Here is a 20,457-nt window from a genome sequence, read left to right as displayed (position 1 = left end):
ATCACTGTGTAGCCCAGGCTATCACTATCCTGTTTTGTGGAGACATAAAGGTGTTTATAATCCCATTTTCCCACCTGACCATTCCTTTGGGTTGCCATGGCCTCCAGCAATAAGAATAAGGAAGAAAATTAGAGAAATGTAAATAAAGAATGAAACTTGCCATTTGTCATTTGAAAGTCCTTATTTCATGGCCTGTTCCCTGTACTCCTAGAAATTTGTGTCATTATCTTCTGTTAAAAGGATTCAAATGACATTATTTGCATGGGAGCTCGCATACAAATTGTGTCGCCTGTGTCACAAAGTTGCATTACAATGAAGGGAATGATGGCTGTGTCACATGTACGTGACATTCTTTGTGTCATTAAATTTAAAGTCAGTGCTGGCAGTTATAAACCACTCACGTCTCCAGCAAATACATCACTTCTGATCTGAAATGAATATTTTAAAACGCCAACTCCAACTGCATCAAATGACAATAACCTGCAATGTCATCTTCCCTCCCCCGGCCATTTTAATTTTTCTTTTTTTCTTTTCTTTTCTTTTCTTTTCTTTTCTTTTCTTTTCTTTTCTTTTCTTTTCTTTTCTTTTCTTTTCCTTTCTTTTCTTTTCTTTTCTTTTCTTTTCTTTTTTTCTTTTCTTCTGTTCTGTTCTTTTTTTAAATGTAGGGCTCTAAACAAAGTTGAAGAAGAGGGACCATAAAGATACAAAAAAAGCAAAGGAACTCCTTTTTAAAAAAAATGCAAAGCAATATAGAGTCTATAAATGGGAGGTGGTATATTCTCTTTCATAGCTTTTGTTTTTATTTTCTTCGTGGTGGCTACCGTTACACTCCCAGACCCAGTTGCTTTCAGTTCAGAAAATGAGATGGATAATTGCTTCTTTAAGATCCCAGCTCTGAGCTTCAGGCACAAGGTTATCATCTATTGTCTTCCCAGATTTCAACAAATATTTTCAACATGGCCAGCTTTTTGAAACCCACTCTGCTCTTCTCTAAAGATTCAAAAGCCATGGTTGACAATAAGGACTCAGTGTCTACACCTCTCCTTTTTTACCCAAACTTACACAGGCCACTTCAACAAGTAAACTGAACAGAGTTAGGAAGAAGAAACTTCTGTGTCAAATGGTTAATGCTGCTGGCTCTATACAAGAACTTTAAAATTGATGGGAATGAAAGAAATACAACAAATCAACAATTGTATAGATTCCAAGATGACTAATGATACATGAGCAAATTTCCTGGAATAAAATAAAGTAAAATAAAATAATGAAATAAAATAATAAATAAAATAAAATGCTTTCACATTTTTAATGCAGATGTGATGCTCTAAGAAGTGGCATAAGTAAAACAGATATCTCAAGAAGCTGACAATATTCGTGGAGAAAATTTGGCAAGGAAAGGAAAAAGATATATTTAAGAATAACAATAAAACAGATAAGAGAGAAAGTTGGTTATTAAATGCTTTAGGGAAAAAACTGACAAAGGGTTGCACAGGATTTATCTATGCTAAATGTGGATATAAGCTGACTTTGTAATAATGCCGCTTGGGGGGGGCGAAAGCCCTAATAAGCAGGCATATACATAGAATGAAGGCTACTGCTAACCTTGTAAGCCGCCCTGAGTCTTCGGAGAAGGGCGGGATATAAATGTAATAAAAATAAATAAATAAATAAATATTATGCTATGAGATCCAGCTTCAGGCTCCTTGTTAGAAAACATGTCTAGGTGAGACACAGGAGGCATTCCTTCTCTTTCATGAAACCTTTTCTATGGATTTCCACTTCTCCAGAGGTTTGACTAGTCACAATCCTACTGGCTTTTGGTAGGGCTTTGAAATTATTTATTTATTTATTTATTTATTTATTTATTTATTTATTTATTTATTTATTTATTTATTTATTGAACTTATATACCACCCTTCTCCCATGGGACTCAGGGCATTCACAAGGTAATTAAAATAACAATACAAATGCAAAAAGTTAATAACAATTAAAATAATTAAATTATCCTTGAGTAAAATATAAAACACCTATAGCTCCAATTAAAACCCAATTACAATAAGTTAAAATTAAAATTCTCAGTCCTGGCCAGAAAGCACAAAGAGCCAGGTCTTCAGGTCCCGGCGGAACGAACGAAGATCAGGGGCAGTCCTGAGCTCTACAGGTAACTGGTTATGGATATGGTAATGGTTCTTTCCTCTCCCTCATCCCCATTTGTACAAAATATGGGAATGGGAAGAAGGGCAAAATAGGCATACCAAGGTCTGTAAGAATTCCAGACGAACTCTGCATATTGTTCAGAAAGAGAAAAAGCAATCCAACTGTGTTCCTATACTGACTGAAAATAATAAGTTTCTTAATAAATAAAAAAAATAATCTTATTTCATTAAACCAGTAGGGCATAGTGTTTGCAAAGTGCAAAAAAACAGTGGATGACAACATTCCAAAGATGTGAATCAGATCAATTCACTATTCAGAAAGACAGCAAATTAATAGCTAACAACCACTAAGTTATTGTCAGTGGAAGAAATACAGTTTGGAGAAATATGAACTGAATGATAGACTGCTGGCTTGGGATGATCTGCACTCCAGAAGGACCAGTAAAAATGTGCTTAACCAAAGCCAGTCATGATGGTTTTAAATTAAATCTGATGTGGCTGAGACAAAAGCCTTAAAATAAGGACCTCAAAAAAAAAAGGCTTTAAGCACTGAAAAAGTAAATGGGAGGTAGTAGATATAGTAGGAACATTGGGGGAAACTAGATAATTCTGAAGTTCTTGATTTAAAAAAAACAAACAAACGTCAAGCTTCATTGCATGCATATTTTGAAAAAAAAAAGTTGATTTTAATAAACCCAGAATACTAAGTGGTTTCTATGGCAGTAGAAGATAACAAAAAGAAAGAAGCTTAAGAAGGATAAGAGGTGCAATATATTTGAGGAGATAATAAAAGAACAATTGTTCCAATGAGCAGTGAGAGTGGGTTGTCAGGAAAGCAAACACAAAAAGAACAAACGCTGAAAAGTGCTTCTTTAGATACGTTCAAAATAGGAGAAAAGTAATATACAGGTTGTCCTCGACCTGTATATGTTCATTTAGTGACCATTCAAAGTTACAACGTCACTGAAAAAAGTGACTTATGACTGTTTTTCATACTTACGACCATTGCAGCATTGTCATGCAATCAAAATTCAGAGGCTTTCATATTTATGACAGTTGCAGTGTCTGGGGGTCATGCGATCAGCTTTTGCAACCTTCCGACAAGCAAAGTCAATGGGGAAGCCAAATTCACTTAACAACCATGTTACTAATTTAACAACTTTAATGATTCACTTAACAACTGTGGCAAGAAAGGTCATAAAATGGGGCAAAACTCATTTAACAAATGTCTCACTTAGCAACAGAAACTTTGGGCTCAATTGTGATCATAAGTTGAGAACTACCTGTACCATGTTTTCTTCAGTTATGATGGGAAAGTATTAACGTGGCATTTATTTGAGATCAAATTATTATAAGTTTCTTTAGATGATGACAATGAAGATTCTCTACACATATAAGCTTAAACAAGAAAGTCAGTGTGGTGTGGTGGGTAAGGTTAGAAACTGGGAGACTATCCGTTCTAGACCCACCTGAGGACCTTGGGCCAGCTGCGCTCTCTCTGTCTCTCTCTCTCTCTTTCACAACTCAAGGACAAGTGTTTTCTAAAAACTTTGCCAAAAAAAGCCCTGCAGGGTAGTCACCAGGAGTCAATACTGACTTGAAGGAATAAACAAGCAAGCAAACGAAAGCTAAAAGAAATAAAGCAACAATTGGCTAAAATTATGTTGTTCAAGAACTCTAACAACTTATCTCTTAGATACTATAAGTCTTTGATCTGTGCTAAATATGAACATGACATGCTTTATTCTTCAAAAAGAATTTTTTTATCACATTGCACTAGGCAATAGTGCTGGGAAAAGAGGGAAAATTGAGTAAGTCAATGTAAACAGGTTTATAGAATATTAAGTACAGATCTCAGCAAAGGCATGAGACAATATTTTCATTGTGAAAATTAGAATTACCTATTGGGAACATGAATTTAATCTTCCACACTTTCCTCCATTTATCCTAATATGGCCTGTTGCTGGAATAAGAAACTTCAGAATTAAAATCCTGGTAAATACTGGTTTCATGCAGGCATCACTTTCATATTTTCAATATGGAATTATTGGGTTGGAGATATAATATTGATCCTTTAACTCATGAAATGTAATTTTCCAAAATTAAAAGTGAAGTTTGATTGACCTCAGAATGTTCTTGGCAGTTTAGTTAACTCAAGAGTGATCTATTCCATCTATTTGATGCAGCTACTATTGAAGTTTCTGAATTTCCACAGTGATTATAAGCTGATGAGGAATTATTTGTGGTGTCTAAGTCATTAACCTCTTTTTGCAGGAAATTTTCAATACTGACATTAGTTATTTATGTCATTTGTGAAACAAGAAGCTTGTCCTGTTAGTACCACGTTTTTATGCTGAAATAAACAGTAATCTTAATAGACAATAATTCTGTATAATAACCCTATATTTAAATGCATATTCTTTATCCCTTGTATTTAAAATCTCTCAAACCATCTGAAATTGTGTATATGTCATGGGGAGGGGCCCCCCTCATGACAATGTCATTTCAACCACAGTTGCTTCTGATATATGCTACCACTTTCTTCTTTCTTTGTCTAAGCAGTGCGTTTGGGAAAATAGAGCTGAGAGACACCCAGAAACAGGAAGAGATAACTGAGAGAGGTTGTAGCAGCCTGAAAAATGTGACCCTCTTTGAAACTTTGAAGCATTGTCATTCTTACTGTGCCTTAAATTAAAGCTGGGTTAGAAACTTGCTGTTTTTAGCTGGCTAGAGATGTTGCCCTAAATATTCTACTCTGGCTTTACACCGGTAATCTCATCTACATTTACCACCACTTTGGACTTGATGGTTCTGCAGCAAAACTCTGATGCACCTCTTCTAATTATCTTATGAGAGCAATTTTCCCTCATGAAAGCTGTTATCAGGGATTCCTGCATGCCTAGCTGTGGCTTTGCAAGATGAAGAATGCAGAGGCAATACCAGTACCTATTGTTCATATTTTTTTCTTGCTCTTCAGCTAAAAAGCTTATCTAGCATTAGTAAAAATAAAACAGTTCTTATGTGCAATCTTAATGTATGAAAGACATACGTATACCCAATCCATAGAAGGATAATTCAGTCTATTTCTGGTCCCTGGCAGTTTTACATTTTTTAAAATAATAAAAGCCCTATTTCTGTATCAATCTGTGAATTCAAATACTCATTTATTTTCATATTCATTTCCCTTATGAAACCATTTTAACACATTTTTTTCTAAAATAACCATTTTGTATGCAATTTCCTCAAGATATGTATTTTACATGCATTATTGGAACTGAGAACTACATTACAAAATTCATAGAAATACATAGTCCAAAAGATTTACGTGCTTTCATCCTTGCATTTATTCAGAGAACACAAAATAAGCTCTTTGCTTAAAAATGTAAACTGAATGAAGTTCTCCCCATCTCAAATGAGGAAGAATAATGAAAACAATGAGACCTAGGCACAAGTTCTTAAGGTTCCATACCAATGGACTGAGAATTATTGGAGATGGCTTCAGACTGATACAGGAAGAAAGTTGATTGATGTGTAGCGCTGCCGATCATTAGTGCATCACTGGGGGCTTTCCAACAATCCAGACCGCAGTGATGCCATCAACCAAAGGCTCAATTTGCTTTCCAGAGTGGGTTTGAAGATACCTCTGGTAATAACCTTATAATGACTAGTTTAATAGAAATACTTGAGGGAAAGGAGAAGCTAAACGGATGGAATGGCCCTGTTCCAAATTTGTTTCTTCAGATCTAGTGCTATTTTTGTTTTCTCACTCAATTCTATTAAAGTCAGGCTTCTAGCCAACTTAAAATCAGGGAGGGGGTAGAGAGAGAAAAAGAGAAAAGGAAGAGAGAAAGTCTTTAAAAGCTGAGATACAGAAAATTTAGGGATGTGGTCACCTAGCAATAGCAATAGCACTTACTGTAAACTTATATACCTCTTGACAATGCTTTATAGCCCTCTCTAAGCAATAGGGACATGGTGGATCAGTGGGTTAGGACGCTGAGCTTGTCGATCAGATGGTCAGCAGTTTGGCAGGTCGAATCCTGAGTACCGCATAACAGAGTGAGCACCTGTTACTCGTCCCAGCTTCTGCCAACCTAGCAGTTTGAAAGCACGTAAAAATGCAAGTAGAAAAATAGGGACCACTATGGTGGGAAGGTAAGAGCTTTCCGTGCGCCTTTGGCATCAAGTCATGCCGGCCACATGACCACGGAGATGTCCTCGGACAAGCGCTGGCTCTTCGGCTTTGAAATAGAGATGAGCACTGGCCCCTAAAGTTGTAAACGACTAGCACGCATGTGCGGGGGAACCTTTACCTTTACCTTTAGTGATGGAGGATGGTAGAAGAATAAGTTGCTGAATCAACATGCACATAGGAAAGGGTAAACAAGTTGAACTGTGAGCTTTTAAGGACAGATATAAGAAACATTCAGTGTTTACAAGGCCACATCCAATATTGAGACCATAACCAGACATTCACTGTAGACCTAAATCTCAGCTAAACAGTTCCAAAATCATGATTTGGAAAGGAAGGAAAGAAATACATTTGCTTAATCATACCTATGCTTGTCATGTATCTCCAGCATTCCATGTTAGAAATTTTAATTTCAAGGGGGGGGAAAAATCCCAAAATTTACTGATACTGTTTTTCATAGCAGATGCAATTCTAATCCATTGTTTTCCCAAAGCAATCTTTATATACCATATTTTTCTGTCTACAAGATGCACCCTTGTATAAGACGCTCTGGCATGCAAGTTTCTCTGCGCCAATCAGCTGTTCGACGGAGTGCTGAACAGCTGAGCTGGCAAATCTGAAAGTTCACCCAGCCAACGATCTTGCCCGCTCTCCACTCCTGTTAGTGGTACCAGGTTGCATGGCAACCCACACAGGTAAGCCCTGGGCTGTGGAGGTTACCATTATTTTTCCATGTATAAGACACTGGACTTGTATATGACGCACCTGATTTTTGAACAGGGTGTTTGCAGGAAAAAATAGTGTCTTGTACATGGAAAAATACGGTACTTTTTTGCATCAGCAAATACAAATAGTTGGGTCTTGCATAGTGCAAAGAATGATGTCATAATGTTTGTCAGTAAACAGTTTGAGCTATGTAACAAGGTCAGTTCAGAGTGAGATCCAATGCTTATTTCAAAGCAAACACTTTTGAAGCCTTCACCAAATGTTGCTAAAAATGAAGGTATCGTTCAGTATTGAAAACATCTTTAGAAAAAGACCAAATATTTTTGTTCCAGTGTATAAGTGTGTGACTCTATTCCCTGAAAACATCAGAATAAACTTTGAAATTACATATTTCTTTTGATTGCTTATCCCAAATCTGCAGGAACCTTCAAATTAAGCTCCTGTTGAAATTGCCTCAATGTATCTTGGAGTTCAGTGTCACTGGGATATGATATCTCGTGCTCAATAATATGTTTACAGCTGCTTTTTAAAGAATTCCTAAATCCAGATGTAAGACCAGGTTCATATGCTTGAGTCATCAAAGTGAAACTCAGGAAGAGTTAAAACTCTAACGGTTGGAATAACTCATCATCTTTTTCAAAGTCTTTTCACCTCCTTTGACCCAGACCAGCTAAGATTTCTTTCAATCCTATTTCATCCAGGTGCCTTCAATTACCAGAGTGATCAGGAATAAATAAACATTAATTAGTCAAAGATAATCTGAAATGCTCATTAACTTGGACAGATAAATATAATCAGATCTTACCAATGCTGGGAAGGTAAGACAGTACAGCTTTGCTGTAGGGGTGCATGGGTGGGCGTGGGTGTCTTTAGTGCTTGCTTTCTGCTGTGTGTTGCGTAAGCAAGAGAACTTTTTTTTGATGTTGCATCCTGCCATTCTGGTTTGTAAATAGAAGAGAACTTTGAAAGGATGCAATTGTCTAGCCCACTTCAATCAAGCAAGCTGTGGCATCTAAGGAGCAGCTTCTTGTCCGCTGAAGCTGTTTAGAAAGAATGAAAAAACAGAGAGGGGGAGAAAAGGAGGGTTAACTAATATTTAAACGAGATAGGCAGCATTTAGCTTTCAAATTACCAATCATATGCTGCCCACTTAGGTGAGTAAAAGTGGACATTCTGAATCAGCAGATGTCTGCAGGATGATGATGGGAAGCTCAAGGGACAATTTTCTCCACCAGGTGTGATGGTTGAATGCTAATAGCATGGCTTGAGGAGATGAAATTAGCCCTCAAGCTATAATAAGCCTTTAGGAGTCTCTTGGACAATATCAGACATCAAACTGCTTGGGGCAATTTATGAGGAAATCAGTGAATGCATTTTTAGACATGCTGCTTCCACCAAATATTTGTAGCAAGAATTTCATCTCCAAGAATTGAACATGATTGAATGGAAGAAAAAATAGTTTTAGAGAAAACTTTAAAATGTATTTAGGTTAAGCATTTCAGAAAGGAACTACTTTAGGTCCCCCAATATTCCTGTCACTATACCCTTTTCCTTGATATTGTCACCTTCCCTTATTTTGATCTTAAATTACTGAATATATTTCCAAATTTGTAATTAGAATATGAATCTCACATATTTTTCATTTTTATTACAGACTCAAACTAAATTATACATATTCTGTCCACTAACAGTATTCAGGCAGGTCAAATTTATGGGGTGCAAATTTGTGTATATGCAATCACCAAGGAAATTTGTTTGTGAATCTCCATCTCTCTCACTCTCTGGAGTTAGGTGCTCTTTAGCAGCCCCTTCATGGATTACTGGCAACCCACTCCAGTATCTTTGCCATGAAAACCCTATGGACAGTACCAAAAGGCAAAACGATATGACGCTGGAAGATGAGCCCCTCAGGTCGGAAGGCGTCCAATATGCTACTGGGGAAGAGCAGAGGGCTAGTACTAGTAGCGCCAGAAAGAATGAAGCGACTGGGCCAAAGCCGAAAGGACGCTCAGCTGTGGATATGTCTGGTGGTGAAAGGAAAGTCCGATGCTGTAAAGATTTTTTCTCCATAGGAACCTGGAATGTAAGATCCATGAATCAAGGCAAGCTGGACGTGGTCAAACAAGAGATGACAAGACTGAACATTGACATCTTAGGTATCAGCGAGATAAAATGGACAGGAATGGGTGAATTTAATTCAGATGACCATCAGGTATACTACTGCGGGCAAGAATCCCTCAGAAGAAATGGAGTAGCCTTCATAGTCAATAAAAGAGTAGGAAAAGCAATACTGGGATACAATCCTCAAAATGACAGAATGATCTCAGTTCGAATCCAAGGCAAACCATTCAATATCACAGTAGTCCAAGTCTATGCCCCAACCACCGGTGCTGAAGAGGATGAAATTGACCGGTTCTATGAAGCCCTACAGCACCTTATAGAACTAACACCAAAAAATGATGTCCTTATCATCATGGGGGATTGGAATGCTAAAGTAGGAAGCCAAAAGATAACCGGAATAACAGGCAAGTTTGGCCTTGGAGTACAAAATGAAGCAGGGCACAGGCTGATAGAATTTTGTCAAGAGAATACGATGGTCATAGCAAACACTCTTTTCCAACAACCCAAGAGACGGCTCTACACATGGACATCACCAGACGGTCAACACAGAAATCAGATTGACTATATGCTCTGCAGCCAAAGATGGAGAAGCTCTATACAGTCAGTAAAAACAAGACCAGGAGCTGACTGTGGCTCAGACCATGAGCTTCTTGTTGCAAAGTTTAGGCTTAAACTGAAGAAAGTAGGGAAAAGCACCAGGCCAGTCAGGTATGAATTAAATCATATCCCCGTTGAATATACAGTAGAGGTGACAAATAGATTTAAGGAATTAGATCTGATAGACAGGGTGCCTGAAGAACTATGGACAGAGGTTCGCAACATTGTACAAGAGGTAGCAACCAAAACCATCCCAAAGAAAAAGAAATGCAAGAAAGCAAAATGGCTGTCTGAGGAAGCTTTGCAAATAGCTGAGGAAAGGAGGGAAGCAAAAGGCAAGGGAGAAAAAGAAAGATACGCCCAATTGAATGCAGAATTCCAGAGAATAGCTAGAAGAGATAAGAATGCCTTCTTAAATGAACAGTGCAAAGAAATAGAAGAAAACAATAGAATAGGGAGGACCAGAGATCTTTTCAAGAAAATTGGAGAGATGAAGGGAACGTTCAATGCAAAAATGGGCATGATAAAGGACCAAAATGGCAGGGACCTAACAGAGGCAGAAGAGATTAAGAAGAGATGGCAAAATTACACAGAAGAACTATACAAGAATGAGCTTAACGTCCCTGATAATCACAATGAGGTGGTCACTGACCTCGAGCCAGACATCCTAGAATGTGAAGTGAAGTGGGCCTTAGAAAACTGAGCAACAACAAAGCTAGTGGAGGTGACAGTATTCCAGCTGAGCTATTCAAAATCTTAAAAGACGATGCAGTAAAAGTGCTACACTCAATTTGCCAGCAAATTTGGAAAACTCAACAGTGGCCACAGGATTGGAAAAGATCAGTTTACATTCCAATTCCAAAGAAAGGCAGTGCCAAAGAATGTTCAAACTATCGCACCATTGCACTCATTTCTCATGCTAGTAAAGTTATGCTTAAAATCCTACAAGCTAGACTCCAGCAGTATGTGGATCGAGAACTACCAGAAGTACAGGCAGGATTTCGAAGAGGCAGAGGAACTAGAGATCAAATTGCCAACATACGCTGGATCATGGAGAAAGCTAGAGAGTTCCAGAAAAACATCTACTTCTGCTTCATTGACTATGCTAAAGCCTTTGATTGTGTGGATCATAACAAACTCTGGCAAGTTCTTAAAGAGATGGGAGTACCAGAACATCTTATTTGTCTCTTGAGAAACCTATATGCGGGCCAAGAAGCAACAGTGAGAACTGGACACGGAACCACTGATTGGTTCCAAATTGGGAAAGGAGTCCGGCAAGGCTGTATACTGTCGCCTTGCCTATTTAACTTATATGCAGAGCACATCATGAGAAAGGCAGGGCTAGATGAATCAAAAGTTGGAATTAAGATTGCTGGAAGAAATATCAACAACCTAAGATACGCAGATGATACCACTCTAATGGCAGAAAGTGAAGAGGAACTGAAGAGTCTCTTGTTGCGAGTGAAGAAGGAGAGTGCAAAAGTTGGGTTGAAACTAAACATTAAGAAAACCAAGATCATGGCATCCGGCCCTCTCAATTCCTGGCAAATAGATGGGGAAGAAATGGAGGTAGTGACAGATTTTATTTTCCTGGGCTCCTAGATCACTGCAGATGGGGACTGCAGCCAAGAAATTAAAAGACGCTTGCTCCTGGGGAGGAAAGCCATGGCAAATCTAGACAGCACACTAAAAAGCAGAGACATCACCCTGTCAACAAAAGTGCGTATAGTCAAGGCTATGGTCTTCCCAGTTGCAATGTATGGCAGTGAAAGTTGGACCATAAGAAAGGCTGAGCGCCAAAGAATTGAAGCCTTTGAACTATGGTGCTGGAGAAGACTCCTGCGAGTTCCTTGGACTGCAAGGCGATCAAACCGGTCAGTCCTAGAGGAGATCAACCCTGACTGCTCTTTAGAAGGCCAGATCCTGAAGCTAAAACTCAAATACTTTGGCCACCTAATGAGGAGGAAGGACTCACTGGAGAAGAGCCTAATGCTGGGAAAGATTGAGGGCAATAGAAGAAGGGGACGACAGAGAATGAGGTGGCTGGATGGAGTCACTGAAGCAGTAGGCGTGAGCTTAAATGGAGCCCAGAAGATGGCAGAGGACAGGAAAGCCTGGAGGAACATTGTCCATAGGGTCGCGATGGGTCGGACACGACTTCGCAACTAACAACAACAAGCAGGTCAAATCCAGCTCAAAGTGGTCTGACATACTTGGTACCAAGGTTACTTAGGTTTTAAAGGTTAACACTGCACTCAGAAGCAAAGAGGGAGCTAATACAGCAGCCAGAATACAAATATTATGTGCTCAGTACCTGAGCCACTTTATTTGGGGCCAGTTTGAAGCTTCTAGGTCAGGGGTGTCAAACTGCCAGCCTGCGGGCCAGATGCATCATCTGGAAACCGCACCCACTCCATTGCTGGTAATGGCAAAACTGTCCAGATACATTGCGCGACGTCACATGATGTTGCGAGTTTCATATGTCAGTTCTAGGTAGTTTCTAAAGGCTTAAATGGAGTGTTTTTCAGGAGCTCAGCTACATAAAGATAAGATACTATTGTAAGGTCTTTATGCTTCAATTTAAAAATGAAGTGGTAGTAAATGTATTCATTTATTTCCCCCAACTGGGAGATGAACAAAATATGAATAACTATAGGAAATCTATCTCTGTTCATCTTACTATTATTTGCAGTGGTGGGATTCAAATATGTGAACAACCGATTCTCTGGGTGGATGCTGCTTCTGGAAGTCCATTCTGGGCCTGGGCAACAAAAAAATTAGCTACCGGTTCTGCTGAAGTGGTGTGAACTGGCTGAATCCCTCCACTGATTATTATTATTATTTGGCATAAGGCATGTGTGCCTTATGGCAAATTATTAAAGTAATTGATATTCTTGAGAAAGAATGTACTCTTCACCAAAACTGGTTGAATATTGATCAACTGCCTGATAACCCTGTTAACAGAACTTTTTGTTTTTATCTAGATTGAATATAAATGTCTTGGTCTTTATCTGAATTACTATTGTACTTAGGACTAGTTAGAATACCAACTACTTAAGAAGAAAAGAGTGGTAGTGTATGTCACCCACACATTGGTGAGATCTCTGTCCAAATTACTAAATGACTTACACCAGGGGTGTCAAACTGCCAGCCTGCGGGCTGGACACATCATCCAGAAGCCGCACCCACCCCATTGCCGGCAATGGCAAAACTCCCGATACATTACGTGATGTCGTGAGTTTGACATGTCTGACTTACACCATTAGCTTCATGTAAATGCTAATCAGCATAGGGAATAAAATAGACTTGTGAGTAATATCCATGCACAATAATCCTTCAGCCTTATGTAATTATTCAATTATAAGAATTGCTGTAGTTCAGTGCTGGTATGCAAGCCTAAATGGATTGAAATGTACAATGAACATTATCTTAAAAGTGACTTCAAATGATTGTTAATTTGCCAAGGAATGGGGCAATCAACCTATATTTAATGGCTACTTCTGGAACTAGCTTAGGTTTCCTTCAGGAACAGCCTAATTACTGGTTGTTTCAAAGCAGATGCTACTGTCATTCTTGAAAAAAAGAAATTCACCTCTTAGAATCAGTTGGACTTCCTCTTCCCAAATTTGATGTAATACAACAAGAGTCCAAGTAGAGACATCCAAGTTCAACATCTGGAATGCTTTGACTTTCTCCATGAATGGAACTGTTTGTAAATGAGAAGCCTAAATAGTAATGGATGCACATGAAAAATTGACAGAGAACTATCACCATTTAGAATAGTCAATACTGGAGTAGAAGGGTTTGATTTAGCATAAGATATTATATGCTTATATGCTTCTTCTGAGTTCCTAAGTTACTTCATTTAGCAGGTGCATTTTCCATTTCATGTTGGCCAGAATTTGAGTGGCAATCCCATTCAAAGCTGGCAACAAAGCTTCATTTACTTTTAAAGGTCTTCTTTAACTAGCCTAAGGGATCAAATAAAGACACAAGCCTTGGTGAATTTTCCTTACCTTCTGGTTTCATTAGGAAAATTTTGCAAAACCTCTAAATATCTTCTTAATTGTTCTCAAACACCTGCCCTTTCCAAATCACCTTCTTTTGATGGAACTGCAAAAGGCATTACTATTTTAGGTTCTTTCTTTGCTAAAGCTGAAGCAATAAGCTGGGATCTTTCAAGAGATTGCACTAAAATGTCAACAGATGGCTTGCTAATCATATTGAAAAAATACCCCTTGCTGTACTAAAATGTTTTTTTCAGTGACTAGATCAGAAAGGAATGTTTATGATATAAAACATATTACTCAAAACGTCTTTTAATTATCATATTTAATCATCAAGGTCAGGATGATAATTGTTTCTAAAAATTAACACCTAATTTTTCCAAGAAAATTGCCCAAATGCATGGACAGATTCATGATTTTTTGTCATATACTTGCTCCTCCACTGAACCAAATGTATATGCAAATACCAGAAAAATATTTTTTTCAAATACATATTTATTAAAGGCACAGTCTAATTAGTCTGATTGCTACCTTATGAATGCATATCGCCCAACCATATGCCCCAATTGGGATGCCATGTGGGTATATAGCAACAATGCACATCAGAGATCCACTTTTCAAAAAAAAATTGTATTACATATTGCCATACAAATGTATTCACATCAGATAAAGTTATTGTGACTTGTAAGAAGTAACATTAAAAATAAAAATAATTGTGATGGTATTTTGATACATACTGTGTCTTGCTTGACAGTGCGTAAATAATTCGTGTAGGTCACTAGTCCAATTTATTTTCTTTTTTTTTAAATAGGGAAACACACACACACATACATGTATGTATATATATATATACACACACACACTGTAGCATTCTACTTTTCCTAGATGATTGGATTCGATTGGATTATTGCCTCTTCCCTCTGGAAAGGACATTGAAACATACAATTGGCAGTGTTCTTCTAATATGCAATTGGCAACTGGCAATTTTATTAGCTGCATCTATGAAACACTTGGTTAATAATTTGTTATTGTTATTAGATTTTTATTCTCTCTGTGTGTCTGTCTGTCTGCCTCTGTATGTGTATGTTTCTGTGTGTAATAGATTGCCAGGAAAAAAATCTAAGCAATATCTGAAGTGTTAAAGAATTGATGTCAAAGGCTGGAATCTGACAAAGTTCAAATTGTGTGAATATGAAGCATAGGGAAGGGGAGACAGAATCTAATGAAAGTTACCATCAATGTTGGGAAGAAGTCATAATTCCTTTGAGAAACATAGTGATTTATGTTTTATTTTGGTAATCAGTATGTCACCCAAATAGCAAAAGACTTTGTGAGGTTGTGGATTTCCCTTGTTTTTGTCAACAGTTTAGATATGGTACCATGGGGCCATTTTGGATTCAAGTTGAAGATTTTAATTACTTTTTGGTGAAATTAACAACCATTAACTATTGATGAAATGGATGCACTTCATTATGGAAAGAAACTGGAAAACTTTATTTACTTATATTTTAATATGCCATGCCTTTCTGTGGTGGAACTAACAATGTCAGATATGCATTTTTCATTAAGATGGTATTAGGAAACTCAAGGGAAACTCCCTCTTCCCACTTGTAAAAAATTACAGGAAATTTACAGGAATTGACAAAATTGGAAGGTATATGGCAACAGCTATTGAATCAAGGTAGTCAAATAGGCTAACTTACAGAATGCTTGGCCACATGACTAACATGGGATTAAAACTGGGAAAAGTTGTTGAAGCTACAACATTGTTTTGCTGCTGCTATTCAGCTTCACTGCTGTGGTCAGCTGCAGTCAAGTGATCCTTATCTTCAACAGTCCTTGACACCTTCCCACAAGTCAATGGGGAAGCCAGAAGGAAATGATATAATTGCCAACACTCCTTGCCACCTTGCCACTCGCAAAGTCATTGCTTACAGGGAAAAGGTCAAAGGGGAACCTTGCAGGAAAAGTTGAAAGTTCAGTAAATCCCCTCCCATCTGCACACTATCTGCCAGTCTCTGTGCTTCCATTGTGTTGGCCACTCATACACTCTCTCCCTTGCCTGGCAGCAGACACTTACCTGCTGGCTGAGGATGGAATGAAGGAGGGAGGGAGGGAGGCTGAGAGGTACAGAGGGAGAGAGAGAGAGGGAGGGTGGGAGGGAAGGAGGGAGGAAGGAAGGAAGGAAGGAAGGAAGGAAGGAAGGAAGGAAGGAAGGAAGGAGTCAAAGGGGAAATTGGCAGGTAGTTAAAAGTTGCTTCTGCTCCAATGTTGTTTTTTTTTTGCCAATCAGTGTTAAACCCGTTTCTCTGCTAGTTAAGGATGTGCCTCTGAAAACATAACCAAGTGGGTTACAATTACCAGTTATATTTCAAATCTGTGCATTCCGTGTCCAGTTTAAAGGTCAAGATCCATAAGGGACAGCACAGGTTATCAGGTGGACTATAGAAATATAGAAAATATGCATCCCTTAAACTAATTAAATTGAATGATTTTTAATAAATAATTTATATTTCTGGTTTTCTTTCTATACTTTACCTATGCACATGTTAAATATCCCTGGTCTCTCTCTCTCTCTCTCTCTCTCTCTCTCTCTCTCTCTCTCTCTCTCTCTCTCTCTCTCTCTCTCTCTCTCTCTCTCTCTCAATGTATTCCCCTACTTTCAAAAGTGTATGAAAGAGCACCCCACCATCACATTTAGTTTGGTCCTCACATGGTTACTGAATTATGTTCTCTTTACGTCAATTATCACAAAATGTATGCTTTTCACTGACTGATAATCCAAGACTTACTTTTTGGTAGCTCTAGGAAAGTAATGTGAATTATCCTTCAATCAATTAATAGCCAGAAGTCGGATGAGAACTTAAGGATTCTGAAAGAATAATGACCATGATTATTTATCATTTTTATTGGCCCTCTCAGAGACAAAAAGCTTTACAATCTTATTTCATTTATCTTCAGACCTACTATGTGACAAGGGGCTGTGAAAGAGAGACTTCTTCCCAAGGCCACCCAATAACTTTTAGGACTGAGTCCAGGCTATCACAGTTTTTATCCTCTATGTAAAATTTCAGGATATGTGCAACACACATTGGAAACAGATGTATATTATTTTGCATTTTAGTCCTAGTTTGTCTCTTTAATTCAGCTGCCAATTTTGGATTTAAATAAGTAGATACCTAAGTAGGAGCAAGTAAGAAATCTAAGAATAAAAGCATAGCTGGTAATAGAAAAGTACAATTTCTTTTTGCTCTTTACCACCATGTAAGAAACTTGCTAGCTCTTTAGCATAAAATTGATAAAAATTATCAACATCATCATACTAAGTTGTGAGCAGTTGAGATATTGGACTAGTACTTTGAGCCAGTCACTTTCTGCCAACCTCATCTACCTCACATGAGTGGCGAGGAGAGGACATTCTCTTAAAAGTCAACTTGGGCCATGGAGAAAAGAGGGATATTAATCTAACAAACAACAATTAGTATGTTGTCAAACTCTAAAAATATATGGAGAAGTATGATTGTTTTGTTCTCTTTGACGTTAAGAGGTTCAGCAAAGAATATTCCTCTTCTTCAGAGAAGTCTTTAACAATTAATATTGAAAATTATAACTTAATTAGGCAGCCATGATAATAGGAGTATGGAGATCAATGTCTCTTGTTCTTGTTGAAGTTTACGATTCTTTGAGAAGTATTTGTTCATACCCTACTGTTTGCTATTCTATCTTTATCATTATTTAGAAAGCATAATATGCCTCTGAATTGTTTTCTTCCTCTCTGAACCCACAGTGACCATGTTATAGATATCAGACATTACCTTGTGTGTGTGTGTGTGTGTGTGTGTGTGTGTGTGTGTGTATAATTTCTGAGGCCTATGAGAGGCATTGAGATGTAATTTAAGTGAGCAAAGGTTGTAAAAGAAATATGAATTGCTGAGATATAAGCAATTAACATTTTAAAATGTTACTCTATAAATAGACTTATGAATGCAAATTATACAAAGTTGAGCTCTTTCTTGTACCCTGAAACAGAGAATAACTTTAGACTTGGAACACAATAAACTGTTCCAAATTGGAGAAACCAACATTTTGAACCTATTAATTATGACATATTGTAACATCTAAAGTCAGAATGTCAGTTTTATAACTCTTTCTTTTTTCTTCTACACTGAAGCTTTTCTAAAACTTTGGATACCAAACACCTGTAAAGTTTGAAAAAAAAAAAACATTTTGAAGCTAGGCATTCCTTGTGCAATCTTAAGAAACATAAATATCCTATCTCATTCTCTTATTTTTGGATTTTCTTTAATTTTTCCCCTCTATCTTGCATGTTATACTGTTCTACCATCCTAATCATGTACTTCCTGGCTTTACTTCTTTGCATTTAGACCTCACCACCTCCTGCCAAATCCTAAATAGACTTTCTACAGTATTTTAACCATAATGTCTACGATTCTATTTTTTGTAACTGAGGTTTGAGCGTCATTATAGTGAAATGATTTGATATTATTTTCAAAAGTTACTACAATAATATATCCGACATTCAGTAATAAGTTTGTGTATTCCATGCATGCAATTTACATAAAGGTGGTTCACTCTGAAAGTCACTAACCATCAAAGCTAGTCTAGAATTTGATAATCTTAAATCTTCAGATGGTTTGTGCCCTGAGTTATCTCTTAGGAAATGTCTTTTGTTTAAGTTATGCTTTTTACATGAAGCTAGATTGATCTCTTCCAGCAATAGGAAGCTCTGTAGAATACTTTTCTAAGGAAAAATCACATAATTTCTTCCTTTCACATAAAGGGAGAAATAAGTTAAAATTGATTTATGCAATGTTTGTTTGCTTTCTGCCAAACTCCCACCTTGGATTACGCACAGACAAATGATAAAGTTAAAAAAGATTTTTCAGTAAGGGCAAAATTTGATCTGAGCAGCCAGATCAATCTGTTTTTGGACTACTTATTTTAGGAAACTCAAGAATGTGGTCACTATATTTAGAGTTGCTGCAGTTTCTGAATGGTTTTCAAGGGCATTCTGATTTTTCAAGACCATCACTGAAAATTGTACCTTTGACAGTCTTTATATACAGCCAAAGCCAATCTAAATAAATATACAAATACAGTACATTGAAATAATACTTCCATTTCCATTCCAAAATCTGGACTGCAGTTTGGCACACAAATCTCTTTTGTATGTAACCTCTTAGCTGCCCCTTCAAAATAGTGATCCGATGCTGGAAGCTAAGCTCTTTTGTATATATGGTGGATTGGCAAGGCTGGTCTTGGGTTTCAATTTTCTGTCTTTACCACACAGATTTTGTTAGCAGGTCTGCCAACATCAGCAGCCTTAGTGGAAAACTAAATTGGAAATTCAGTGGGAAATGTCATAGAGCACATGCTCAACTTTTTTTGTCAAAAGCAGTCCATTTGAGTTCATCTAATTGCAGATGCTTGACAAAAGGTATATATTTGATATGGGCACAGTTGAATGCTTTGGTTGAAGATACTGCAGAAATATTAAATTGTTTAATTGTGCTTCTGATGAAATATCTGGATAGGATAAGTAGACTAATAATGTAATTTAATTTGAGATTCTGTGCACTATAATATCTGAATGAAAATATTAATATTAGTTGCTGGATCATTCAAATCAACTCTAAATGAAGTTTATTTTGCATCTCTGTCTTGGAGACCTTAAAATCCATAGTAACTATGGATTTTCATGAATACTGTCTGATAATCCAGTCACAAATGAACATATTTAAAGATATGTTGACAGTAATGCAGTATTAAGTACACATTTCCTATTTAAATTTAATTATATGATTTATTAAATATTTTCTCTTCCACATTTCATTTTTTCCAGAAGAACCAAAAAAATGAGGTTTATGATTTATATAAAGCTGCCAAAAGCAACAGCCAGTTAAAACCAGTCACAATTATAAATTAGATAAACAAACAAACAAAAAAAGTGAATTCTGTTCAAGGCAAGCACATATCAAAAATGATTGCATTAGTGGAAGACATATCAAAATTGAAAGCTTTTAGCTAAACTGTATATTGAGAAGGGCTATTTGTCTCATGTGCAAAGTAAGGATCAGTGATCTAGATTAAAAAAGACTACATGGAGGCAACTTCCATTTACTATTGCTAATTCTTTAAAGTGCTATTAAGTGAACATGGGAAACAGTACGGGTGATTTAAGGAGATGCCTACTGAAGCAACATATGTACCCACATGCATTCCAAACCACTTTTTAAATCTGGACTATGCCATCAAAGATGGGTTTGGTGACCTGTAGTGCTTCGGAAAGACCTGATTTTCCAAATAGGGTTCCTCCTGGATTCATGGCTCTTGCTCAAAAAGCAAGTGGTAAACATTGCTAGGAGGACCTTTGCATAGCTTCAAACTGTGTGCCAGTTATGCCTTTTCCTAAATTGGGAGGCTCTGCTCACAATTACTCATGTCCCAGTCACTTCCCGGTTAGATTATTGTAATGCAGTTTCATGGGGCTGACCTTGAAGAGTGTCTGGAAGCTTCAGATGGTCTAGAACGCAGCACCACAGACAGTTATGTGTGTCTTCAGAACAGCATGTTACACTTCTGCTCTATGAACTGCATTAGTTGTCAATTGGCTTCTGGTTTTAAAGTTTAAAGTTCT

This window comes from Vipera ursinii, assembly GCF_947247035.1.
Source record: "Vipera ursinii genome assembly, chromosome: 1".
Taxonomy (NCBI): domain Eukaryota; kingdom Metazoa; phylum Chordata; class Lepidosauria; order Squamata; family Viperidae; genus Vipera; species Vipera ursinii.
This window is presented reverse-complemented; position numbering follows the sequence as displayed.